The 25,481-nt window shown below is 42.3% G+C and overlaps 1 long non-coding RNA gene across 1 annotated transcript; it reads right to left on the bottom strand.

Moving 5' to 3' along the window:
• On the bottom strand, positions 1-24,233 carry LOC142181704 (uncharacterized). The gene is made up of 3 exons (XR_012710620.1): positions 23,571-24,233; positions 16,108-16,195; positions 1-266 (listed from the first exon to the last, which is right to left on the bottom strand). It is a non-coding gene; the product is annotated as an uncharacterized LOC142181704 (long non-coding RNA).
• Between the last annotated feature and the right edge of the window lie 1,248 nt (positions 24,234-25,481).

Below are 25,481 nucleotides of genomic sequence, written 5' to 3'. Positions count from 1 at the left end.
TCGATAAAAATTCCATAACATGAGTCTAATAATAAGTGCGAAAAATAACACAAGCCCAACATCGGGGTGTCACAAGTCACGAGCGTCTACTAGGAACTGTCTGAATACAATGTAGTCTATCAAAGTCTGGGAATAATACTAATATAATCTAGGGAAGATAAGAGGGAGAAGAGCAAGGCTGCGAACGCCATGCAGCTACCTTGCCAACTCCAAAAGACCCGCTGGATGAAGATTAGCGCTCGCTATCACAACCGCAACTCCTGGATCTGCACACAAGGTTCAGGGAGTAATGTGAGTACACCAACTCAGTAAGTAATAAGAGTAAATAAAGACTGAGCAGTAAGAAAACACATAATCCACGTCATAACACCACAATAAGTATAGTGTGTTTCCAAAACAGTGTGTAAATCAAATTATTTCGTTAAAAATCCAGTTGTCGGTAAAAATCATTTGAAGATGTGAAAAATCCATTTAAAACATCTTTCAGCAGTTTTCAAACAAGTGATGAAATAGTGAGTAGAAATGATGAAAACATAGTCGGACCCTCGGGTAAAAACTCACTCGTATACAGCCGCTCGGGCAACATAAATCATAAACGGCCCCTCGAACAACATAAGCCATCAATAGCCCCTCGGGAAATCATCACTGCCACTCATACACAACCCCGCGGGCATACCTCACAATCACTCGTCAGCAGCCCCTCGGGCATAACATGAATCAAGAACAGCCCCTCGCGCAACAACATATCACGCACTCAGGGTACCCGCGCTCACTGGGGTGTAAGACTCCGGATGGGCTCCTATAGCCCAAGTGCTAGACCTACGCTCACTGGGGGATGTGCAGACTCCTAGAGGGGCTCCTACAACTCAAGCTCTATAACAAGCCATCTCGTGGCATAATAAATCAGGCCCTCGGCCTCATAAAAACAAGCCATCTCTTGGCATGAATCAATCTAGGCCCTCGGCCTCACAATATCATGAATCAGTAACAACCTACTGCGGCGTGCCACCCGATCCCATAATATCCTCACAACACAGCCCATCAGCCTCACTCAGTCAGGAATCTCTCAAGCCACTCGGGCTAACAGTAAAATAGGGTGCTCAGCCTAAAATATCATTTTATGCATCAAACACGGAGAATAAAGACTGAGTTATGAAGTTAGTAAAAAATAGCATGACTGAGTATAGATATTAAATTAAAACAGTGAGGAATAATAGTCAAAATCCCCTAAGGGTCCAACAGCTTGGCACGAGGCCCAAATATAGCATTCAGCCCAAAACATAGTAATACTTTCTAAAACACAATATTATCAAATAGTTTTCAATCAAATACGCGACTTACTAGTCATACGGGACAGACCAAGTCACAATCCCCAACGGTGCATGCCCCCACGCTCGTCATCTAGCATGTGCGTCACCTCAAAGTAGTAGAACAATGTGAAATTCAGGGTTTCATACCCTCAGGAGAACATTTACAATCATTACTTACCTCAAACCGGATCGAACTCTAACCCGCGATGCCTTTGTCTCATGACTCAACCTCCAAATGCTCCAAATCTAACCAAAATTAGTATTATATCATTAATACACGCTAAAGGAACAAAGCCCAAGTGAAAGTAATCAAATAAACTCAAAAATCCCAAAATTGGTCAAACCTGACCCCCGGGCCCATGTCTTGGAATCCGATAAAAATCATAAAACCAGAATCCCCATCCTCTCACGAGTCCATACATACCAAATTTACCAATATCGGACCTCAAATGACCCATCAAATCCCTAATTTATACTCTCCAATTTCAAGCCCTAATTCCCCAATTTTATCCCTAATTTTTCCACAAATTCCATGATTACACAACGCGAAATCATCACATATACGATTATTAGGGCTCAAGTCGCTTACCTTACTTATAAACCTTTGAATTCCTCCTCAAAATCTCTCTCAAAAGCTTCAAAGCCGACTAAAAATGGTGGAAAATGAACCAAAATTCGCGAAGTCCACAATTTATACTTTCTGTCCAGAGGTACCGCATCTGTGGTCAAAATGTCGCTTCTACGATGCCTTACCTGTGGAATATCCATCGCAAGTGCGATTCCCACTTATGCCCTCAGAAACCGCTTCTGCGATCACAACACTGCACCTGCGATCTTGCAGGTGCGCTTCACTATCCGCACCTGTGCCTCCTGCCTCAGCTCTTCAAAATCCCGCATCCGTGATTCATCTTCCGCATCTGTGATCATCACACCTGCGATTCCAACTCCGCATGTGCGGAAACATCAGAAGCAGCAACTTCAGCTGCCTTATTCCTCATCCAGACTCTCCGTTAACCATCCAAAATCATCCCGAGGCCCTCGGGACCTCAACCAATAATACCAACAAATTACATATCACCATTCAAACTTATTCCAACCTTCAAAACACTCAAAACAATATCAAAACATCAAATCACCCTCGGATTCAAGCCTAAGGATTTCCAAACTTCCGAATTCCTCATACGATGCCGAAACCTATTAAACCTCAGCTGAATGACCTGAAATTTTGCACACACGTCACAAATGATACTACGGACCTACTCTAATTTCTGGAATTCCTTTCCGACCTCGATATCAAGATTTCCACTACCGACCGGAAAACACCAAATTTCCAATTTCGCTAATTCAAGCCTAAATCTACCACAGACCTCCAAAATACATTCCGAACATGCTCATAAGTCTAAAATCACCCAATGGATCTAACCAGATCATAAAAATTCAAATCCGAGATCGAATACTAAAAAGTCAAGACTGGGTCAAACCTTTCAAATTTAAAGCTTCAAGTTGAGAATCATTCTTCCATATCTATTCTGATTATCCTGAAAACCAAAACTGGCGATTTACATAAGTCATAATACATCATACGGGTCTAGTCATGCCCGAGTACTGGCGAGCGAAGTGCAATTTCTCAAAACAACCGATCGGGTCATTACATTAAGGGATTGGGCTATCTTAACAGATTTGGATTGGGCCCAACAGAATTAGTTTTGGCCAGTAATTCTTTCTTTCTCTTCTCACTATTCTCTCTCACGTTCATCTCCCTCCTCTCTTCTTCTTTTACTCATCTTAATATTTTTTCAGGTTGTGAATTCATTAATGGAGTTGCAGATTAATTTCAATTCAATTTGTAATTCCTATTGTAACTGAGTAGAGGAAATAATAAAAGTTCATTGTTCATTCATTTTCGTGACAATTTCTTAGTTTACATTTCAATTTTATAAGTTCATTACAATTGGTATCAGATCTATTTCCTGGCCACATTCACGATGACAGGAGCAGAAATAAGGTCTAAATCTACTGACGAGTCAGTCAAAAAACTAGAAGTACAATCGCAGAATTACATGTCATCGAACGACTCGAAGATTGAATATCTAGGTAAACATATTGGCATGCTAATAGAGAAACTCATTCCCCAACAAGGAGGAATCCTGGGTAGTGCGCCGACTGAAGGTCTGCAAATCATGGGGTCTGGCAGTAGACATCGATTGGGGGAAAATGGTGATTCTTCTTTGGGCCAATCATAAAGGAACTCTTCTCATTCAAGGTGGGAAATTCCATATTTTGAAGGCATGGATCCATGTGCCTAGTTGCACAGATGTGGGAGGTATTTTCAGTACAACCACATCACAGACCCAGAGCAGAAATGGGAAGAAGCTGTTCTTCACCTTAATGGTAAGGCTGAATCTTGGTTCTTCTCCTACCATATTAGAAAATAAATAGTTAGATGGACAGATTTTACTATAGAAATCTGTAATAGATTTGAAGGTGCAGCTAACAGTAAATTGAACCTCATTGATGAATTAAAAAATGTAGAACAAAAAGGAACTGTTAGCGAATACTTAGAGGAATTAGAAGAGTTGAAGGCCTGGGCGTTAATTAGAAACCTTACAATTCCGGAAGAATTCTTCCTAAAATTCTTCATTGAAGGGTTGAAGGAAGAGATTAGGCATTCAATGAAAATGTTGGATCCATATTCCTTTAGTAAGGTTGTGAAGAAGGCTAGGCTTCAGGAGAATTTGTTGGAATCTTTGAACAAGAAAGAAAGGTTGCAAAGGAATAAAGGACTAGTTATAGGCTACTTATCTTAGGCCACTAGATTTCCTAATGGTTCATTGGGTAATCAAGGAAATAAATTGTTTGAAAGCAGGAGAGCCCAAGGACTATGCTACAAGTGTGGAAATAAATATCATTCAAGGCACCAATGCAAACAATGACAGCTAAATGCCATCTCTGCAACCACTGATCAAAATGCAGAAGAGCCAGGGGATGCACGGTGTGAAGAAACAACCTTTGACCTACAAGAGGAAGAGGTAATTGATGAGGCAATCAGCCTTAATGCCTTATAAGGTACTGAAGTTCCTAATACCATTAAGCTAAGAGGAGAATCCAAAAATAACAACATGTCTATCTTGTTAGATTCAAGTAGTACCCACAGTTTTTTAGACATAGAGATCATTGCCAAGAAAATGGGGTGTATGATCAAGGAGACCTCTCCTATGAGAGTTACTGTAGCCATGTGATGAGTCATCATATGTTACGACCCAAAATTTATTATTCGTGATGGAACCTAACCCAACCCGCTAGGTAAGCCAACTATATTATCCAATTCCCATAATATTTAATAAGGCAATTTAAATAAGAGAATTATCTAAATCTTATACACTTTTCCAATGACTGGTAGTACAAATCATGAGCTTCTAAGAATAGAATTTACAAAGCTGATATGAAGTAAATACATCTTCTGTTTGAAAAGTACATAAACAGAGCTTTTATAAATCTACGGCTACCATGAACAAGAGGTAGCTACAACCGGAACGCATGTACATCTTCAAATCTAGCTCCCATCGAACACAACAACCACAGCAGCCAACATCTACATGCAATGTGTAGATATGTAGTATCAGTACAATCGACCCCATGTACTGGTAAGTAACAAACCTAACCTTAGGATGAAAGTAGTGATGAGCTGGAACATGGTCGGGTCCAACACCAGTAGCCAACAACAATTCATAATAACTATTTACCGTGAAAATGGTAAAAATAATTAAATTTATTGATGGGACTCTAAAAATACGTGATCTATTTTTAAGCTAGTTGTTTAGAGTAGTGGATGCTAGATATGTGAAGATAAAGGTGAAATGCAAGCTAAAACAGCATTATGATCAAACCGATGAGTTAGTTGTCCGGGTCTCGGGCTAACCGATGAAGGGTCTCGAGGTCGATGCCTGGGCTCGGGCTCGAGCTATCAGGGGTAATCGGGGAAGGGCTAACAGTTAGGATATAATCAAGGGAGGCTCTATATGGCCAATAACAAGCAATGAATGAAGAACAAATATGAAAGTGGTAAGCAACAGCGTCGAGAAAATACGTTAGAGAGAAAAGAGAGAGAGAGATGTTATTGATCCTATGTAGAATAGTTGGAGCAACAGCAACCCTTTACAAAGTCATGAGGATCCCCTTTATATAGGAGGGGAATCCCATTATAGTACAAAATGTATTAATTGTAAAGGCATGGAGATGGGACGGCTAGACGTGACACCTTGATACAGGCTCCAGGTAGGTCGGCTTTGTTAGACTCAGCCGTGTGCCTTGGGAACATCCTATTTTACTCTAGCCTCGATATGTATCCTCTTTAAGTCGGACCTCGACGAGCTCCGATGGAGGGAACTCGGTCACAGCTTCGCGTCCTCGGGGTCTCGAGGTGTCCTTCTGAAGTAACTCGATAGCAAGAAATTAGGCCCTCTTATTTCGCCGTATACAACAACATAGAGCATATAAATAAGGAAGTAATTTAGAGGTAAAATGTTCAGCTTTTCCACAGTTTTCCAAAAATAGTTTCACTTTTCAAGAATATAAGTGAAAATCCAATCCTTTAACGAAATCGTCGAAAAATATGAGATAGTTTGAAAATTGAAAATTTTCCCAAAAATCATTTCCACAATAAATAAGATGTTTCATTTTCTTTCTAGATAGCAAGTGTAAAATACCTCTCTATGCCCACATATCAATGTGGAGCGTTCTGGCATTATTTTTCTATCCAAGTGTCTTCATTTGATCATTCATCCTTTTCTCCTCGCCATCTTCCTCTATTGTTGATCACCATGTTCGGAGTTCACGGCCTTAAGGTTGTTTGGCAGCATTCCCATAGGCTATGTTGTGGCCTTTTGCATGAGCTTCCCTTTGTCGAGCGGGATTATAAAGTCTTACCATCGCTGTCGTTGTTTTTGTGATTGTTACTACTGTCCTTATTGGCTCGAGATGACGATAGATGAGGAATCGACTTTCCCCTTTTTTAGAAAGTTATTCGGACTATACACCACTACCCACTCTCCTACCCTGGCCTGGTGTGGCACTTCATCCCTTAGGTTTTTCTTTCCCAAGGGATAAAATGGCACAACTGGCCATTGAGGCAGGGGCCCGCCGAATCTTCAACCTTTGGCTTCGACGGGCTATGTCTCTTTTCTCTGCCTCTTCTGCATCCCCCCTTTTCCTGTTCTTCATCTTCTCCATCGGCGAGGACTTTTTGCGGGATTGAGCTGGGAACCTAGAGGAGATGGCGATCGAAGAAGTTGCCTTCGAGGATGCGAGTTCGAGGAGGCGACGCTCGGGGATGCTGATACCGGAGATGAACCTTCGAGGATGGACTAGCTTCTTAGGTTTTCACTATGGGTGTATACCCCTTTATTTCTTTGTAAGGACCCCTTGCGGGCTTTTGTAATTTGTATGTAAGGACCCCTCGAGGCCATTGTAAGCCAATATTTATGAAATAAAAGGACATCTTTTTTACTTCTACTTTTGATATTTGCCATATTCTTGTATATTCTTGTGCATTTGTGAGGATTTTGAATGTATGTCTCTGTTGACGATTGTCAATATTCAACTCGGGTGCGAGCATTCTTTCTAGTCTCCAGTTGATAGAAATGGCTCCTTTTCAAGCTCATCGTTGTTCCTCGGGTCAAGCCTGAAGCGGTCCGATAAACTCGGGTCATCAGGGCCCTCGAGCCTCATGGAGATAGAGCACCGAACCTTGAAATTTTGAGAGCGGCCTCTGAGTGAAAGTCAGCTTCGGGTACTCGGAGATTTACTTTTAACTTGATGCGAATAACCTTTTATGGCATTGTAGGCAGGTCTTTGAGGAGGGGTTACTTATATTTAGGCGACTTCCTGAGGTCGAGCCCTCATTGAAGGAGCTCGAAGTGCTTGTTTTTCTCCTTGAGAGGAAACCTCGAGGTCGGGTACTCGACCTTTTAACCCGTACCAAAGCCGTTGGTCTCTCGGGGCCTAACTCGGGTAGGCGAATCATTGCTGTTTCCCCACATATATTTGGGGTTGCTCCCGCTTCTTAGAATATCTCATTATTTTAGATAGTTATCCTCCCGTTTTGGCATCGAGTCCTTTGTTACCTTAGCGCTAAAGTGTTTGTATAGGTTCCCGCTTCAGTTTGCTAGTTCCACCATAGCCATGACTTCCACTTCAGGGTTTGCCCGACGGAGAGGGGAGAGTTCCACTCCCAGTGCTCAGGATCCACGGGAGTTTACTCTAAAGACTATGTCTTCGATAAGAGAGGAGCATATGGAGCTAGTGAGGAGAGACTGTGGATGGGGCGAGGGGGTCGCATTGCAGGCGCTTCCCCCAGATGAGGGTATCACGGACCTCGCCGATGGATTCCTGAATGTGTACTTGTACCCTTTCGCACTAGGCCCCCTTGATAGGGTCGTGCTCGATTTATGTTTAAAGTACCGGGTTACTTTGGCAAAGATACATCCATCGTTTTGGCGAATAGTGTTGATGATGAGGTTCTTTGTAGAGAAAGCAAGGCTTGAATTCATTCTCAGTCACCTCGTCAGACTGTACCGGCCCTTTCATCATCGAGGCCTGCTAACCTTGCGGTGTCGTTCGTCCACGCCCTTTGTTATTGATGATGAGGAAGATGGAGATCGAGAGTGGATTAGTCAATTCGTCCGGGTTCGGACGACTGACGTTATCCCTACAGAACTTATGCCATTCCCCGAGGAATGGAATTACACGCGTGAGTGGAGCATCTCATGCTTGCTCAGATTCGCTCATGGTGAAAGCTAGTTTAGTAATCGTGTTTCCTTCTTTTTTGCAAAAATTTCATGGGCGCCGAGCGAAGTTCATGTTTGCCCGGCTGGGTCCGGAAGCTGGTGACCCATTCGACTTGTGATGAGCATAGGTGGCGAGTTGTATCTCGGGGCAGATGGGAAGCTAAATACCACGGTACGTGCATACGCTGTTTTTACCTTATCCTTCGTACATTTGGGAAGATATTTTCCCCCCTTTTCATGTAATAATCTTGTCGTCGTAGGTATTGGAGGGTCTCCAAGGGTGAGGTTGTGCTCCTCCGGAGAGGGAGTGGAGTTGCCAGCTTCTGAGCTGAAGGACGATAATGATAATTGGAATATGCATTTGCAGTGCGATGGAGCTCACAGCAGGACGAAATGGGGCCGAGTCTTTGAGGAGAAAACATCGCCCGAGCCTGCTGTACCCAAAATCTCTGGCTCTGGAGAGGTGGTTTCTCTAAGTGATCATGCTTCGACCGAGGTTGGTTCTTCCAGGGCCGAGGGGGCTGGATCAACAGAAGTGTGCTCGGCCTTCGAGGAAGTCTGTCGGCTTCACTTTGCGGTGAGTTTTGGCACAGGCCTTCCGCATCTCGCGTCTTCCCTTCCTTATCGATTTTTTCTTCTGCAGGCCTTTGATAGGCTTAAGTCTAAGCTGCTCCATCATGGGGCTAGGCTTCAAAAAGCTCTGGATGAGGGTAGGTCCCTTAGGCTCCTTTGCGAGGAGAAGAAAGTTGAGTTGACACACTGGCGATATGAGGCGTACCGGAGCTCGAATTACGAGAGCTATTTGATGGAGCAGGTAATTTCTCGTGGTATGCGTTTTGCTTTTTAACCTTTTGGGTTAATTTTTTGCCTATCCCAGTTGCAGAAAAAGACGGAGGCTCTGGAGCGCCTTAGGGGTAAAGCCGACCGAGTTAGGAATGACTATGGCTAGCTAAGAGCTTAGGTGCAGGCTCAAGCTTCAGAGGAGAAGGGTGCCTTGGATAAAGTTCCTACCTTCGAGGCCCAACTCCCCTTGGATCGCGACAACGCTTCAGTTTAAGTGGATATGACCACGAAGCTCGAGTCCGAGCTTTCGAAGGTCAGGGCTGAGATCGTTGATGCTCGGGCTGAAGCAGAATTGAGTTGGACTAAGGTCGATCAGGAGATGGCAATTCCTATGAAGGATGCTACCGATGCCAAAGCCGAGTTGAAGAAGGTCCTCGATCATAAAGAGAGGATCGAGGAATATGTTCGTTGTAGATCCCAAAGAAGGGTTCTTGAGGAGATCGACGCCAGGGGTTTTGTTCTCCCGGAAGAGCTGGCGCGAGCGAGGGCGGACGAGCATGAAGCTCGGTTACTCCTGTCCAGCACTGAGGAGAGCAAAGATGAGGTTGATAGGTCGTAGCCCTTAGGGGCGGGGCGTAGACTTTGCCATCTTGTATGCGATATTTCCAGGGCGCATTTGTAGATAGAGGATGCACTTTTTCATGTATGTAAATAGGAGAGAACTTGAAGCTTCATTGCTTATGTACCCCTTTCTACTTTGCCTTTGACCAGGTGGACTGGTTTCGGAGTTGGTGAGAATCCTTAGATTCGTTAATACGGCTCTGGGGCTCATCAGGCAGGCCCGGGGGCTCTTACGCCTTGCCCTTGGGCATTTGTATTTTAACTATTTTATGTTCAATCTCCGAGTCGGGTTTTGACTCGAGCACAATTGACCCTTAAGTACAATATTTGTGTGGGCTAGCGACAACAGCTCTTATGCCTTGGGTCGAAGTGACCTTTTATGTGCGTAGCCCTGAGGCTCATGATGCTGGCGATAATGGCTCTTATGCTTTGACCCTGGGCATGTATAGTTAACTATTTTGGGTCCGGTCTCCGAATCGGGTTGCGACTCGAGCTCACTTTGACCCTCAAGCCTTCAAATTTTTAAGTTGGCGACAGTGGCTCTTACGCTTCTGGTTGTTGCGATCGTTTAGTGTGTGTGGCCCTGAGGCTCATTAGGCTAGCGGCAATGGCTCTTACGCTTTGCCCTTAGGCATTTGTAGGATTTGTTTTCCTATCGTTAAGGACTTTTTGAAATGATTTTGCCTGACCCGTCGTCGGTTCGGGAAGAACCTCGATTTCAAGTCGTTTGCGTCGATGTTCGAGCACCTTGGAAGGTTTAGCTCATAGGCTGAGTAGCTCGAAGCCCTGTGATTTGGAGCTGACATGGTCGAAGCTCATTTGCCTGTCGAGGGTATCCTGTTTAACTGGTTCTTTTTGAAGTAATGGCCTGTGATTTTATAGCGACGGTCGGGTGTCCTCGAGTCGCGTTAATTTGGCTGGTGCAGCTGTATTGACCGTAGTCATTTGTGTTTGGTCGGAGCCATTTTTGATCCCGAGTGTAGTAGTTTAGGCGTCTATATTGAGGGTATGCCCTTTCGGGAGTCTTACAAATGCGACATATAGCCTAAACATCGGGATTGAGTTTATGCCTGTAGTAAGGTCTTACAAAATTTTCATGCCTGTTGAGGACTTACAGTTTTGTTGACACTTGGTACAAGTGTGATTCATGCCTTGCTTGAGGTCTTACAGTATATTCATACCTGTTGAGGTCTTACAGTATGTTCATACCTGTTGAGGTCTTACATTATGTTCATGCATGTTGAGGTCTTACAGTATGTTCATGCCTGTTGAGGTCTTACAGTATGTTCATGCCTATTGAGGTCTTACAGTATGTTCATTCCTGTTGAGGTCTTACGGTATGTTCATGCCTGTTGAGGTCTTATAGTTTTTTCATGCCTGTTGAGACAGTTCTTGCTAGATCGAGTCTGCCCTCTTGGGGCCTTATGGCATCGGGTTTTTAAGTGAATAGCGATTGGCGACAGTCTCCGAGTCATCGAGTTTGTTTAGGCTCAGAGGTAGCTTGGAATTGCCTCAATGAGGGCTTACGTTTTTTCGGAGATTCCGAACCTGGGGTCATGTGTTTTCTGAGTTTGTGATGCCAGTCTCCAAGTGTTCGGGGCATCTTCTCTTTTGGAGACATTCCGCTATTTCCTTGCCGAATTATTGACGCTATTCTTCGAGTATCTCGGGGCGTTCTCGGTGAAGGGATCCTTGCTGTGAGGATGTTGGATTTTCTTTGGAGTACGAGATGCTTTGGCGAAAGATATTCTTTGATTGTTTGGCATAAGTACATGTTGTTTTGTTGCCGCGAGCCCGGCTTATGCGGACACGGTTCATTTGACCGTTTGGCCCGGTACGTTATTTTCTATTGGAACTTTGTTCATCGTTTCCTGGCCCTTCCGAGCAGACGTCATCTTCAAGAGAGGTACCTTCCAGCGTTCGAGGTTGATTGCAAAAGAAGCCCTGCAAGCTTGTCGGATCCTCCTTAGGTGGTGCGTGTACGTTGCCTCGTTAAAAACTTTGCTGGTGAAACCCTTTTTGGGACAAAAGCTCAGCCCAAGGAAAAGAATGCAATGGATACCGTTAAGGCCTTGAGATCTTCGGGTTGGGTCAGTATATCCGACCGCCCCGACCGGGTGTCTGCACATGGGTTAGTGTAAAATAATGAAAGAAGGAGGTGGTCTTACCTTATCGTGGGGTACGAAGGCAATGTTTCGAGGCCTGATGTGTCCCTATTGTTGGGAGCGAGGACTCGATACGGTCCTCCGCTGTGTTTAATCAGTCTTAGCTGAAGACGTAGTTTGATTATCCTTTGACCCTTCCGAGAGTGGAGATATTGGTGTCGACGCTACATTACGTATTGCGAACACTTCCCTTGATGAGTGTTGTTCCACGTAGACGGTTTTAATTCCACCCTTTGCTGGGGATTCCATCATTTGGTGAAGGGGGGATGGTACCGCTCTCATATGGTGCATCCGCGACCATCTGAATAATTAGGTGTTTATGCCTCGCGTCTCCTTTGATGTCATGGAATTTGGCATTCCGGTCTGCGCCGGTTGTGCCGGCTGAGAGAATGGTCTCTCCTTTCGTTGTTTCGATCGCCGTGTTAAATCCATCAAGGATTCGAGAGGTGGGCATGATTTGGTCTAGCAGTCTGAGCTACTCTATCACTCTCAACCCGATAATGTTGGTCGAGCTACCTGGATTCACAAGCGCACGTTTTATTCGAAATGGATGAATGAGGAAAGAGGTTACCAGTGCGTTGTTATGAAGTTGAGGCGAGGTTTCGGAGCCTTCCCTGCTGAATGTGAGGGCACCTTCAGGTACGTATCCCCAGGTTCGTCTTTCTTCGGCGATGGATATTTTTGTCCTCCTCTTCACAAGTTCCCGGGGCATGTCGACGCCCTTCCAATACCATGATAACGTGTTGTGGCCCATTTGATTCTCTCTTCTTGGCTGCCTTTCTTTCTCGGAGCTGAACTTGAGCCCGATCACTCAAAAGTTCTCGGCGGCAACTTTTACTAAGTAGCTTGGCCATTTCCTTTCGGTGCTGGTGGCAATCTTGGGTCCTATGGCTGTGCATATTATGGAGCTCACATACCAAGTGGTGACTCCTCTAGGAAGGATCCGACTGAATAGGCCTGGGCCATATGATGTCCCTAGTTTTGCTGACGGTGGACGCGATGTCCGATGCAGCAACGTTGAAGTTGTATCTTGATAGGTGAGGTTCCCCCGTTGGCCTCGTGTCTCCGTCGATTTTGGCTCTGTTGATGAGCCCTCGAGGATATTTTCCTTGATCCATTCTCTGACCGTTGAGAGGTAGGTTGTGCCACGGGGCATTCCTCCTATCTTTGATGTATTGCTGGTATCTTTCTTTGTTTGGTTTCGGTTCCTTTGCCAGGAGTCTGCTCGGATATACTGAGCCCGAGGGGGCTCCCAACTGATTATCCTCGACCCTGATTTTCGACAAGTACCGGTTGTGGACGTCTGACTAGGTCGTAGCTAGATACTCGATCAAGTTCTGTTTCAACTGTCCTGAAGCCACCGAGCTTCATTCATTCAGGCCTTGAGTGAAGGCCTGCACCTCCCAGTCGTCGGAGACCGGGGGTAGTTCTGTTCGTTCCGTCTGGAAACAAGATACGAATTCTCGCAGTATTTCATTCTCCCTTTGCTTAATCTTGAATACGTCAGACTTTCTTGTTGCTACTTTGATGGCACCAGCGTGTGCCTTTATGAAGGAATCTGCCAATGGCAAATGAATCTATGGAGTTGAGAGCTAGGTTGTGATGCCACACCATGGCCCCCTTTGAGAGCGTTTCTCCGAACTTCTTCAGTGAGACGGACTCGATCTCGTCGTCTCCTATGTCATTGCCCTTTACCGCGCACATGTAGGCAGTGACATGTTCGTCGGAATCTGAGGTCACATTGTATTTTGGGTGTTTCGGCATTCTGAACTTCTTTGGAATGGGTTTCGGAGCTACTTCCTCTGGGAACGGCCGTTGCACGAACTTCTTCGAATCTATACCCTTCAGGACCGGGGGTGCGCCCAGGATTTGGTCAACCCTGGAGTTGTAGGTCTCGACCTTCTTATCGTTGGCTACTATCATTTTCTCGCCTGATTAGATCCTTTTGGTAAGGTCCTCGAGCATTTTCACGATGGCAGGGTCAGCTATCGATCCGTTGTTGCTCGATCTCTCCGGTACCTGTTCAACTGGGGGAGTAGTTTCCGGTGCTACTGTGTTGGGAGTCTTCGGGTGGCTTTGCAACTGAAAAATAGCAAACTGTTGTGCCTGCAATATTTCAAAAATAACTTGAAGACTAACTTCTTGTTCTTCCCGCACCGGGGTTTTTTGGGCTTCCTATTGGTCTCCATGTTGTATTCTCCTGTCTTTGTGTGAGGTTTCGTCGACCTGTTACGCGTCTTGCAAATCCGCGTCCGCTGGAATAGGTCCGAGTGCATTATCGGGGTTCTGTGGTAGCGCGCCAACAATTGGAGCAGCCACACTGTTTTCTCCGTGGTTTTCAAGGTTGTCATTCTCAACTCTGTTTACCGAGCCAGATATTTTGACCTGAAATCGAAGATCTTGGACAAGAAAAAGTGTGAAAGATAACTTGTGTTGTGTAACGAAACCAGCAAGAAAATAATCACTATTATTTTTAGCCCCACGGTGGGCGCCAAACTGTTTACCATGAAAATGGTAATAATAATTAAATTTGTTGATGGGACTCTAAAAATACGTGATCTATTTTTATGCTAGTTGTTTAGAGCAGTGGATGCTAGATATGTGAAGATAAAGGTGAAATGCGAGCTAAAACAGTGTTACGATCAAACCGATGAGTTAGCTGTCCGGGCCTCGGGCTAACCGATAAAGGGCCTCGAGGTCGATGCCTGGGCTCGGGCTTGAGCTATCGGGGGTAACCGGGAAGGAGCTAACAATTAGAGTATAATCAAGGGAAGCTCTATATGGCCAATAACAAGCAATGAATGAAGAACAAATATGAAAGTGGTAAGCAATAACATCGAGAAAATACGTTAGAGAGAAAAGAGGGAGAGAGAGAGAGAGAGATGTTATTGATCCTATGTAGAATGGTTGGAGCAACAGCAACCCTTTACAAAGTCATGAGGATCCCCTTTATATAGGAGGGGAATCCCATTATAGTACAAAATGTATTAATTGTAAAGGCATGGAGATGGGACGGCTAGACGTGACACCTTGATACAGGCTCCAGGTAGGTCGGCTTTGTTAGACTCAGCCGTGTGCCTTGGGAACATCCTATTTTACTCTAGCCTCGATATGTATCCTCTTTAAGTCGGACCTCGACGAGCTCCGATGGAGGGAACTCGGTCACAGCTTCGCGTCCTCGGGGTCTCGAGGTGTCCTTCTGAAGTAACTCGATAGCAAGAAATTAGGCCCTCTTATTTCGCCGTATACAACAACATAGAGCATATAAATAAGGAAGTAATTTAGAGGTAAAATGTTCAGCTTTTCCACAGTTTTCCAAAAATAGTTTCACTTTTCAAGAATATAAGTGAAAATCCAATCCTTTAACGAAATCGTCGAAAAATATGAGATAGTTTGAAAATTGAAAATTTTCCCAAAAATCATTTCCACAATAAATAAGATGTTTCATTTTCTTTCTAGATAGCAAGTGTAAAATACCTCTCTATGCCCACATATCAATGTGTGTAAAAAGTCATGAATCACGTGATATCGTACAACATGAGAAAAAATGCATCTCTATGCATGTATGTAATGTGTGCATGCCAATTCCATGTATCTCAGAGATGAATCATGTACTCACACTCTCAGAGTACTCAATCTCACTGTTTCAGACTTTCCACTCATCAATGCTCAACCACTCGGTACTGTATATGGCCCATACGGCCCAGAGAAGCTCCATCCCGGAATATATACATCACTGACCATCAGTCACTCAGTACCGAGGAAGGCCAATCCGACCCCATGGAGAAGATCCATCTCCAGGTATATAAATGCTTCGGGCAAGATCCATGTCCAGGGAAGATCCATCCCTCAATATAATCAACCGCGCTCACTGGGGGTGTGTACAGACTCTGGAGGGGCTCCTACAACCCAAGCGCTATCATAAGCCAGATCCAGGCATAAATCAATATAACATGCTGCGGCGTGCAGCCCGATCCCATAGTTGTCACTCATAATCAGGCTCTCAGTCATCAATCTCTCCATTCTCACTCACGGGCTCACAATGTCATAAAACTAGCCCGACAACAATGATATGATGTATCAATAAGCAACAACTGAGACAGAGATATGATATGAATGCATGAATATGACTGAGTACGAAATATCAATAAAGTCAATGAGATGACAGTAAGAAACGACCACTATGTGTCCTAACAATATCATCATAAAACCTAAACATGATATCTAGCATGATTGACAGCTCAGTTACTTAATCACATGGTAAAAATACATATATCAACAAAATAGGGCCACTAAACAGTGCTATGAAAAAACAGAATCACAATTCACAGGTTGCACACCCACACGCCCGTCACCTAGCATGTGCGTCACCTCAACATCAATCACATAGCACGTAATTCAGGGTTTCATACCCTCAGCACTAAGTTTAGAAAAGTTACTTACCTCGAACAAGCCAATTCCAATACCGATCAAGCCAAGCGATGCTCCAAAAATGTCATCACGTGCGTAGTGACCTCCGAACGGCTCAAAACTAGCCAAAAGCAACTCAAATACATCAAATAAAGTCCAAGGAAACATTTTCAAATTATAAAAATCGAATCCTAAATCAAATCCCAAATCCGGTCAAAAATCACACCCGGGCCCGCACCTCGGAACCCGACAAAACTCACAAAATCCGACAACCCATTTAATTACGAGTCCAACCATACTAGTTTCACTCAATTCCGACTCCAATTCGATGTTCAAAACTCAAAAATTCATATTATGAAACTTTAGGCCAAAACCCTCAATCTCCTCTTTAAAATTCATCAACCAAAAGCTAAAATTGAAGATAAATTCACGAAATATAACCAAACCCGAGCAGCGAACACTTACCCCAATCCTTGCAATGAAATTTGCTCCAAATATTGCTCCATTCCGAAGTCCATAGCTCAATATGTGATAAAAATAACCAACCCTCGAACTTATAACATTCTGCCTAGCGATTCCGTATTTGCGGTTAAAATGTCGCATCTGCGACCTCCGCTTCTGTGAATGGAATCTCGCATCTGCGAAGCCCATGAAGACCGACCCTTCCGCAGCTGCGGATATTTTCCGCCTCTGCACACGCGTAGGTGCACCAACAACCTTCGCTTCTGCGCCACTCGCCGCTTCTACGGCTCCACTGTCACTTCTACGACCATCGCACCTACGAAAACTAGCCGCATGTGCAGTCACACCAGAACCAGCAGCAACAAGCCTTAACCAAAAATTTCCAAAATGCTCCGAAATCAATCCGAAACACGCCCGAGCCCCCCGGGACCCTGTCCAAACATACCAACAAGTCCCATAACATAACACGGACCTACTCGAGGCCTCAAAATACACATAACAATATCGAAACGACGAATCACACCTAAATTCAAAAATCAATGAACTTGAAACTTCAAACTTCCACATCTGATACTGAAACCTATTAAATCACGTCCGATTAACTTCAAATTTTGCACATAAGTCACATTTGACATCATGGACCTGCTCCAACTTTCGGAATCGGAATCCGATCCTGATATCAAAAAGTCCACTCCTGGACAAACTTTCCAATATTTTAGCTTTCGCCACTTCAAGCCAAATTCTACTACGGACCTCCAAATCACAATCTGTACGCGCTCCTAAGTCCAAAACTACCCAATGGAGTTAATGGAACCATCAAAATTTCAATCCGAGGTCAAAATACTAAAAAGTCAAACTTGGTCAAACCTTTCAAATTTAAAGCTTCTAGCTGAGAATCATTCTTCTAAATCAATTTTGAATAACCTAAAAATCAAAACCGACGATTCACATAAGTAATAATACATTATATATAGCTACTCATGCCCTCAAACAACCGAGCGTGCCTAGAGTTGTTCCAAAAGCCATCAAATCGCCGTGTAACTTTAACATGCACATACCCAGGGGTGATCCCACGTCACCCTATACCATATAAGTCTGATAACACAACATAACTGAAAATTCATAATTCAACCTAGTTTATAAACCTTAGAACCAAATTTCCAACATTCGGAATTTTCCATAAGATCTGAATCTTACATCTACACACTATATAAGTCTGAACAAGTTGTATCAAGCCGTAGTCATAACCCAAGATGTTATCACATGATACACCGCATAACTCAAATACTCATAGTGATAATTAGAATCTAATTACAATAGCTGCTCAAAATAACTCAATACCAGTAATAATTCTCATATCAAACAAAGTCTTGTTCTAAAACCTTCGTACACTGCTAATGATAAAAGAAACACGCAGAAACTCATAACCATTCGTCAGATCAACCAGTTGTGGAACTCCCTCTCCTTTTATAGGAACTATAGCAAATTTCTAAGCCGATCAGCAACAATATCCTACCAAATATACCGCAATCAGATCCGATAGCACCCATTCTAGGTACGATGACCTCATCTCATCTAACATGATCACTCTAGTGACATGCTACTTCAATACAATCTTAAGCCACAACCCATGCACTCCGCGCACTAGTAAGCAACAATCCAAATGTAGTCAAATCATAAAAAATAACTCAAACAAGATAACTGTCCCGCAAGCTTAACAAGTACTACCCCAACGAAATGCTGAAAATCCATCACACACCGTAGAACCAAAACACACGAACCTAACACAAAGGATCATACCCCAATATAACTCTGCTACAATGTGTGACCCCATCCAAACGTTAGTCTATATTATATACCTCGAGCCACCCTTCTCAAAATCAATGACCATGCGAAATTCAATATCAAGTATCAAAAGTGCATTACCATAACCACGGAGGGAAAATAACACAATTCCACAATCCGGAAAGAATATAGCCAACGCGCAATCAATCACAAAATACCCAAATACTTATCTCGCTCAAATTCCGCTATACAGACCAAATAGCACCACACCATGTGTGCATATAACCAACGAATCACAACCCCTCATGGCATGAAAGAGTAACTCACAGATCATTTCAGAACACGAATAAGCTCAACAACAACCGAATGACACATCCCGCAACAATAGCAGTATGGAGCCAACTAATCCGGCTCGGTGTAGAATACACATCCTAATTGGGCCTACCAATGGACCTCCGAATTAGCTCTAGACACCCAAAAATAGATAAGTAACCCTCCGAGGATCCACAATGACACAACCATAACACATACCATCCTCTTACTAGCTTTGGCCACATTTTCACGGTCTACAACCACGAAATAATCTACTTATGAGAACTCCAGTCTCCAAATCCATAACACACATGAATCACCGTATCTGATCCCAACTCCACCGCCCGAATATCTAATACATCTCTAATACACGATCATCCCATGAGGAATACTTCTAAAATTCTTCTGTGCCACAAAGTAAAATTTGAACATCAGCAGTCGATCAACCAAGAGAGTGTTGCAATATGAATGAAGTATCCATAAATCGAAACACAGTGCCCCTTCTGAAACTTACACTCTCATCAAGCCATATCTAATAGTAATATCATTTATCTAGCCATCTGAGATCGTCCATACTGCCTAAGAATTCATGTCATTCCCTTCAAATTTGAACTGTGACCTTACACATGCAAATCTCAATCCTACACAATACACCGCATATACCATGACATCATATGAAAAATATACGAGAACTTCGTAATCCACTCCAAGTCACAAGCAACTACATACTCAATTAGCTAAGAACTTTTCATTTGATTCCATCCGGAGAAAATCACTATACATCACATGCTCCTCACGCCCGTAGGAAATATACTCTTTGAACTATGGTAGGAATAATTGAGAACACTTCGAAACCCATTTTCCCATAATCAAGCCATCAAAACTAAATATCTCTAACTCAACCAAGCCACGCATGTCACCAAAAACCGAAGAGCATTACCACGAAACACCTGTAGAGACTAGCCACATCTTAAGTACCCAAGGAACCGATTTTATCCATTATTGTGCTGATTTAACCTACTACTAAGTTGTCCAAATTCTCCGAGTTCCTCTCGAATTACCTTCAAATTGATACCTCTCCTTGCCATAATACCACAATCCTCAACCAAAACTCACCACACTAGACCCTAGCATAAAAACACACCGCCCTAAGGCTCATAAGCTGTTGAATGCTCTCTTAAGCACCCCAAAAATACCACAACTGAGATACTCACTCCGAAGAGACCTCCTACGAATTTCAAGTTGTTCTTTTACCTTCCTGATACTGAAATGTAGAATCCATAAGGATATAGAAATATCGAGAGTCCCGACACTCTCTAATGAAGATCTCAGTTTCTAACCATATACAAATCCTAAAAGTTCCCAACTGCTACATTTAAATCTTGCATCCATTAGAACTATTGTTGAGAGTCTTCCACTCTACTCAGATCTCAATTAAACCAACCAAGCGAACCAAACGACTTGTGCCCCATTAGTACAACAACACCCAAGGAAGTAATCCATGCTCCGAAGCAACCGAGTGAACCCCTACTTCATGCACACTATATCCTTTACAATGTTTCCCATATACCCACAAAACATAATACAACCCATATCCAGAAATTTCTTTACTCGAGTCATCCTCGATCTCCACCTCTGCAAATCATAATTTATTCACAAGTATACCACAAACCCGAAACCAATACAACACATAACCATGCAATCACCCCGTCGATAGCAGACTCCCCCACTTGGCTCAAAGCCAAGGAATAAAGCATCTGATAACTTATAATAGCCACCCCCATACAAGCATAATACCGCAATCGGATTCATTTAAATCCTTCCTAAGCTCATGTAACACAAACCATATAATACCTCAAATTATTTGCAAATCTCGTATTCATCCTCGTAACACTCAAGCCAACTTTCACAAGCGATCCAAACTCAAATTGCACTATATATAATTCACTTGTAAAGAGAACTCTCAACAAAATAAAGTAGGGATCACACAACCTCAAGACATCCCGTAGGAGATAACCCACCTGCTTAGCCTCGAACTAACATCTTTCTATACCCTTCCACAGTCATAACTACTACACAATTACTTAATCTTCCTGATTCTGAACTCGTCAACAAGACATGAGAATCTAATTTATTCCACAATTAAACAACATGAAAGATCCTTCAATTCACTCATAATTCGAGACTATACGTCACATCAAGACATAAATCAAGCACCCGATAGTCCTTTCTACACCTCAAGCAAAAATTTCTTGTCACATTCAACCTATATGAACATATCTCTTCAGTCATATCATACTCATCACACAGTCATCCAGCCACAAATTCCACTAATAAGGACACTACCGGACATATAAATCCAAAAGCACGTGCTCACACAATCAACATCTCATGCCTCATCCATGAAATCACAAGCCGTCGGTGCACAGCTGATACCGAGTGCTCATGTGTGCATACGAATGCGTGGAAGGAATTCAAAGGATTGCGCTTCAAGCTGAATCAATGTCGCACGATAAGGAAAGAAAGATGGGAAGTATATCCTAAATGTCTTGTAGCCTCTCGAAGATAGGTATGGACGTCATCATACCGATCCGCAAGACTCTACTAGACACTTGCTCATGACTTGTAGAACCTATTAACCTAGAGCTCTGATACCAATCTATCACAATCCAAAATCCACTAGTCGTGATGGAACCTAACCCAACCCGCTCAGTAAGCTAACTATACTATCCAATTCCCATAATATTTAATAAGGCAATTTAAACAAGAGTATTATCCAAATCTTATACACTTTCTCAAGGACTGGTGGTACAAATCATGAGCTTCTAAGTATAGAATTTACAAAGCTGATATGAAGTAAATACATCTTCGGTTTGAAAAGTACATAAACAGAGCTTTTATAAATCTACGGCTACCATGAACAAGAGGTAGCTAAATTGGAATGCAGGTACATCTTCAAATCCAGCTCCCATCGAGGTTTCATACACTCAGCACTAAGGTTAGAAGAGTTACTTACCTCAAACAAGCCAAATTCCAATACCGAGCAAGCCAAGTGATGCTCCAAAAATGCCATCACGCGCGTAGCAATCTCCGAACGGCTAATAACTAGCCAAAAGAAACTCAAATACATCAAATAAAGCCCAAGGAAACAATTCCAAATAATAAAAATCAGATCCTAAATCAAATCCCAAATCCGGCCAAAAATCACACCTGGGCCCGCACCTTGGAACTCGACAAAACTTACAAAATCCGACAACCCATTCAATTACGAGTCCAACCATACTAGTTTCACTCAATTTTGACTCCAATTCGATGTTGAAAACTCAAAAATTCATATTATGAAACTTTAAGCCAAAAGCCCCCATCTCCTCTTTAAAATTCATCAACCAAAAGCTAAAATTGAAGATAGATTCACGAAATATAACCAAACCCGAGTAGCGAATACTTACCCCAATCCTTGCAATGAAATTTGCTCCAAAAATCGCTCCATTCCGAAGTCCATAGCTCAATATGTGATAAAAATAACCAACCCTCGAACTTATAACATTCTGCCCATCGATTCCGTATTTGCGGTTAAAATGTCGCATTTGCGACCTCCGCTTCTGTGAATGGAATCTCGCATCTGCGAAGCCCATGGAGACCGACCCTTCCGCACCTGCGGATATTTTCCGCCTCTACACACGCGCAGGTGCGCCAACAACCTTCGCTTCTGCGGCTCCACCAGAACCAGCAGCAATAAGCCTTAGCCAAAAATTTCCAAAATGCTCCAAAATCAATCTGAAACACGCCTGAGCCCCTCGGTGTCACACCTCCTTTTTACTACCCCCGGAAGGATTATATAAGGGAGTTTTTTCCAATTTAAGTGACAATCGAAACGGGATTATTTTATTTAAAAATCAGAGCCGCCACTTGGGATAATTTATGGTGTCCCAAGTCACCAGTTAAATCCCGAATCGAGGAAAGATTGACTCTGTTTTACAGTCTGCGAATATAAAAATCCGGGTAAGGAATTCTGTTAACCCGGAAGAAGGTGTTAGGCATTCCCGAGTTTCGTGGTTCTAGCACAGTCGCTCAACTATTATTATTGACCTAATTATCTGATTAATTACTTATTTCATACCCATTGTGCATTTTTTAACTTTCTAACCGCCTTTAATGTTTATGGAACAAATCACGATTGTCGTACATATTGCGAACCGCGTCATATGAAATGTACCCGTAATTTACAACATGTTTATTTCTATATTATTATTATTCAAGATTATGGTCGGGTCATATGAAATGCACATCCGAATTGAGATTTATGTATCGCGACCATGCCACGGGAACCGTACCCATGGCCACGATAATTTATTACGCGCTGAAAAGTTTTCCCACCCTATGGTCGGCCTAAACATGGTACTAGCGATTTATAAGTAAATAAGACAACTCTGAAAGCAACAGGAAAAAGTATCACAAGACTATCAATTGGTTCCTGCCCTTCAATTAAGTTTGCTCATTTTTGGAGATTCATCATTATACCCCAACAACACACTAATTCTCTTGATAACAGATATTTTGCATTCTTATTTTAGTTACCCATTTAATGACTTAAAGAATGTATCCAAATTATCATGAAAATTTACCTATTACCTTAATGCATGAGTCCTCTTGTGCTTGCGATGTTAGCAAGTTTGGTTAGTTATTGCATCTTTTAAAAATTAGTAACACGTTTCTACTTGAATTTGATGCCTTTACTTCTATTATTTTACGCCTAATCATGTTAGCATTACATATAAACCAACCAATACTTTTTGGTAATTAGATTTTGCTATAGGCATGTAGTAGTTACTACTTATTAAACAGATTGTGAAATTGACTAAATAAAGGATCGAAGAGCCGCAAATAATTAACACAATTCATCAACTAGCGTAACGAGATAGGTATAAGAAACAGACCTTAGTTTGCGGATTTATCTCCGATCAATAGAACTCTGGATTTACATCTCTGTTTAATCGGAAAGCAAAACGAGAATCTAGCCGAAAAAATTGAGCAATGACCAAAGATGCCAACGGGAACACGAATGCGACAGAACCTCGAACAAACCTCACGCCGACAACTCAAACCAGCTTCAAACTTCGGCTTATAGTCATATTTTGTTCTGATTTTTCCTTCACGAAATTGGATTAAAAACAGAGAGGAAAACTAAAGTATTTTGTATCTTCTTCACTGATATTCAAACACTGATTCGTAGCAGGTTAGATCACGATTTTCTTCAAAATTGAAAGTCACACAAATTCCAAAAAATATTGTATAGAATAATTATTGTGAGAGGAGAATAGAAGGACAGTATGAAACTAAAAGAATGGCATGGAAGGTGAGGTTGCTCAGGCGGTCTTGCTGCTATCACTTAGCTTTAGGAATTGTTTTTTCATTTTTGGGAAATTAGGTCTCCTTGTGTATTGTGTCTAGGTCTGGAGAATTGGGTGTTGAGGGAGTGGTTGACGATTTTGCTCTTGAATGTCTAAGGTTTTTCGGCATTTTTTTGATGAAGAAGATGACTGAAGCCGTTGTTGTATTCCCTCAAGTCAGAAAAAATGGCGGATCATATAGGGTAGGGATCTAAGTCTAGGATATTTTTTTAGACTAGTTTTTTGTTATATAGAAGGGTTTTTAGGTTAATGGGGTATGAGTTTGGTATTATTGGGCCTTAAAATTGGGCTAAAGAACTAAAAAAACTACAAAATTCATAAAGACGGGATAAACCAACCCAAAACTAATTCCTCCTTCTAAAATTATATACAATTTATAATATAAAAATATAAAATGAATCTTAATTGATTAAACTAAGCTATGTTAAAACATGAAACTATTATTTTTATGTTTTCAAGATTATATGAAAATAAAGATAAGGTACTATTTTTGTATTTTTTTATTTAAATTTATGAAAGATACGTAAACTAAAATATTTTTGTAATTTTCATTTTTTGTGATGAAATAAAGTAAAAGAGTCAAAATTAGTTGAAATAGCGATATTAGGCCTAAACTAAATATTTACATGCTAAAATATAAAAAATCTTGGGGAGGGTCAAAAATCACATGTCTACAGCTGCCCCTCTTTGACTGGAAACGCGAACAGTTTTTAGACAAAGAACGACTAGACAGGTTTTTTGACCCGACCCTTATTTAAGGAGACCAAAAATTAAGAGGAATGAGAATGTGATCGAGCTCTGGTATTTGAGCTGCCTACATATTCTTGGCTATAAAGGAATCAGGCCACGTGTAGTTCAGAAGTGAATGAGGTGATGGAGTATACTGAGGTGGAGAGCCGATTGAGGTGCTATCGAGGTTCCGGTCCGTGCTTCCTGTTATTACATCAAAAATCAAAAATGAAAAAGACTAACTAAGCCTGTCAACTATGAGTTACAAGATTCCTATCTATAAGTCTTCTGAAGCTTGATCTTGAGTCTTGAATGGTTCTTCATGCAGACTTTGGATTTAAACCTTGACGCTTGCTAGTTGCAGGTGCTAGTTCATTTTTCTTCAGCTTTTCGGACCAAAATCGGACATACCATACTGGCGACTTCAGTCATGTCTTGAGCAGCTCACATTTTCATCAACTTCTGCATCTGGATTCACTTCTTGCCTTTCCCTTTTTTATTCTGGATTGTGACTAATTTCCGTTGATCATCTTGGACTGTTGCCTCGTATTCTTGCTGTGAGCTTCTTTTGTTGCCGACTTGAATTGCATTCTGAAGTGAATTCCCTTATTCTCCAGGTGGTTCCTGATTGCCAACATTTGAACTGCATCCCTTTGTTCTCCAGGCGGGCGCCTGATTACCAAAACTTGAATTGTATTCCCTTTGTTA

This window comes from Nicotiana tabacum, chromosome 6, assembly GCF_000715075.1.
Source record: "Nicotiana tabacum cultivar K326 chromosome 6, ASM71507v2, whole genome shotgun sequence".
Lineage (NCBI taxonomy): Eukaryota > Viridiplantae > Streptophyta > Magnoliopsida > Solanales > Solanaceae > Nicotiana > Nicotiana tabacum.
Note: the sequence above shows the minus strand (reverse complement) of the source record. Positions and strands in the feature narration are given on the sequence as shown.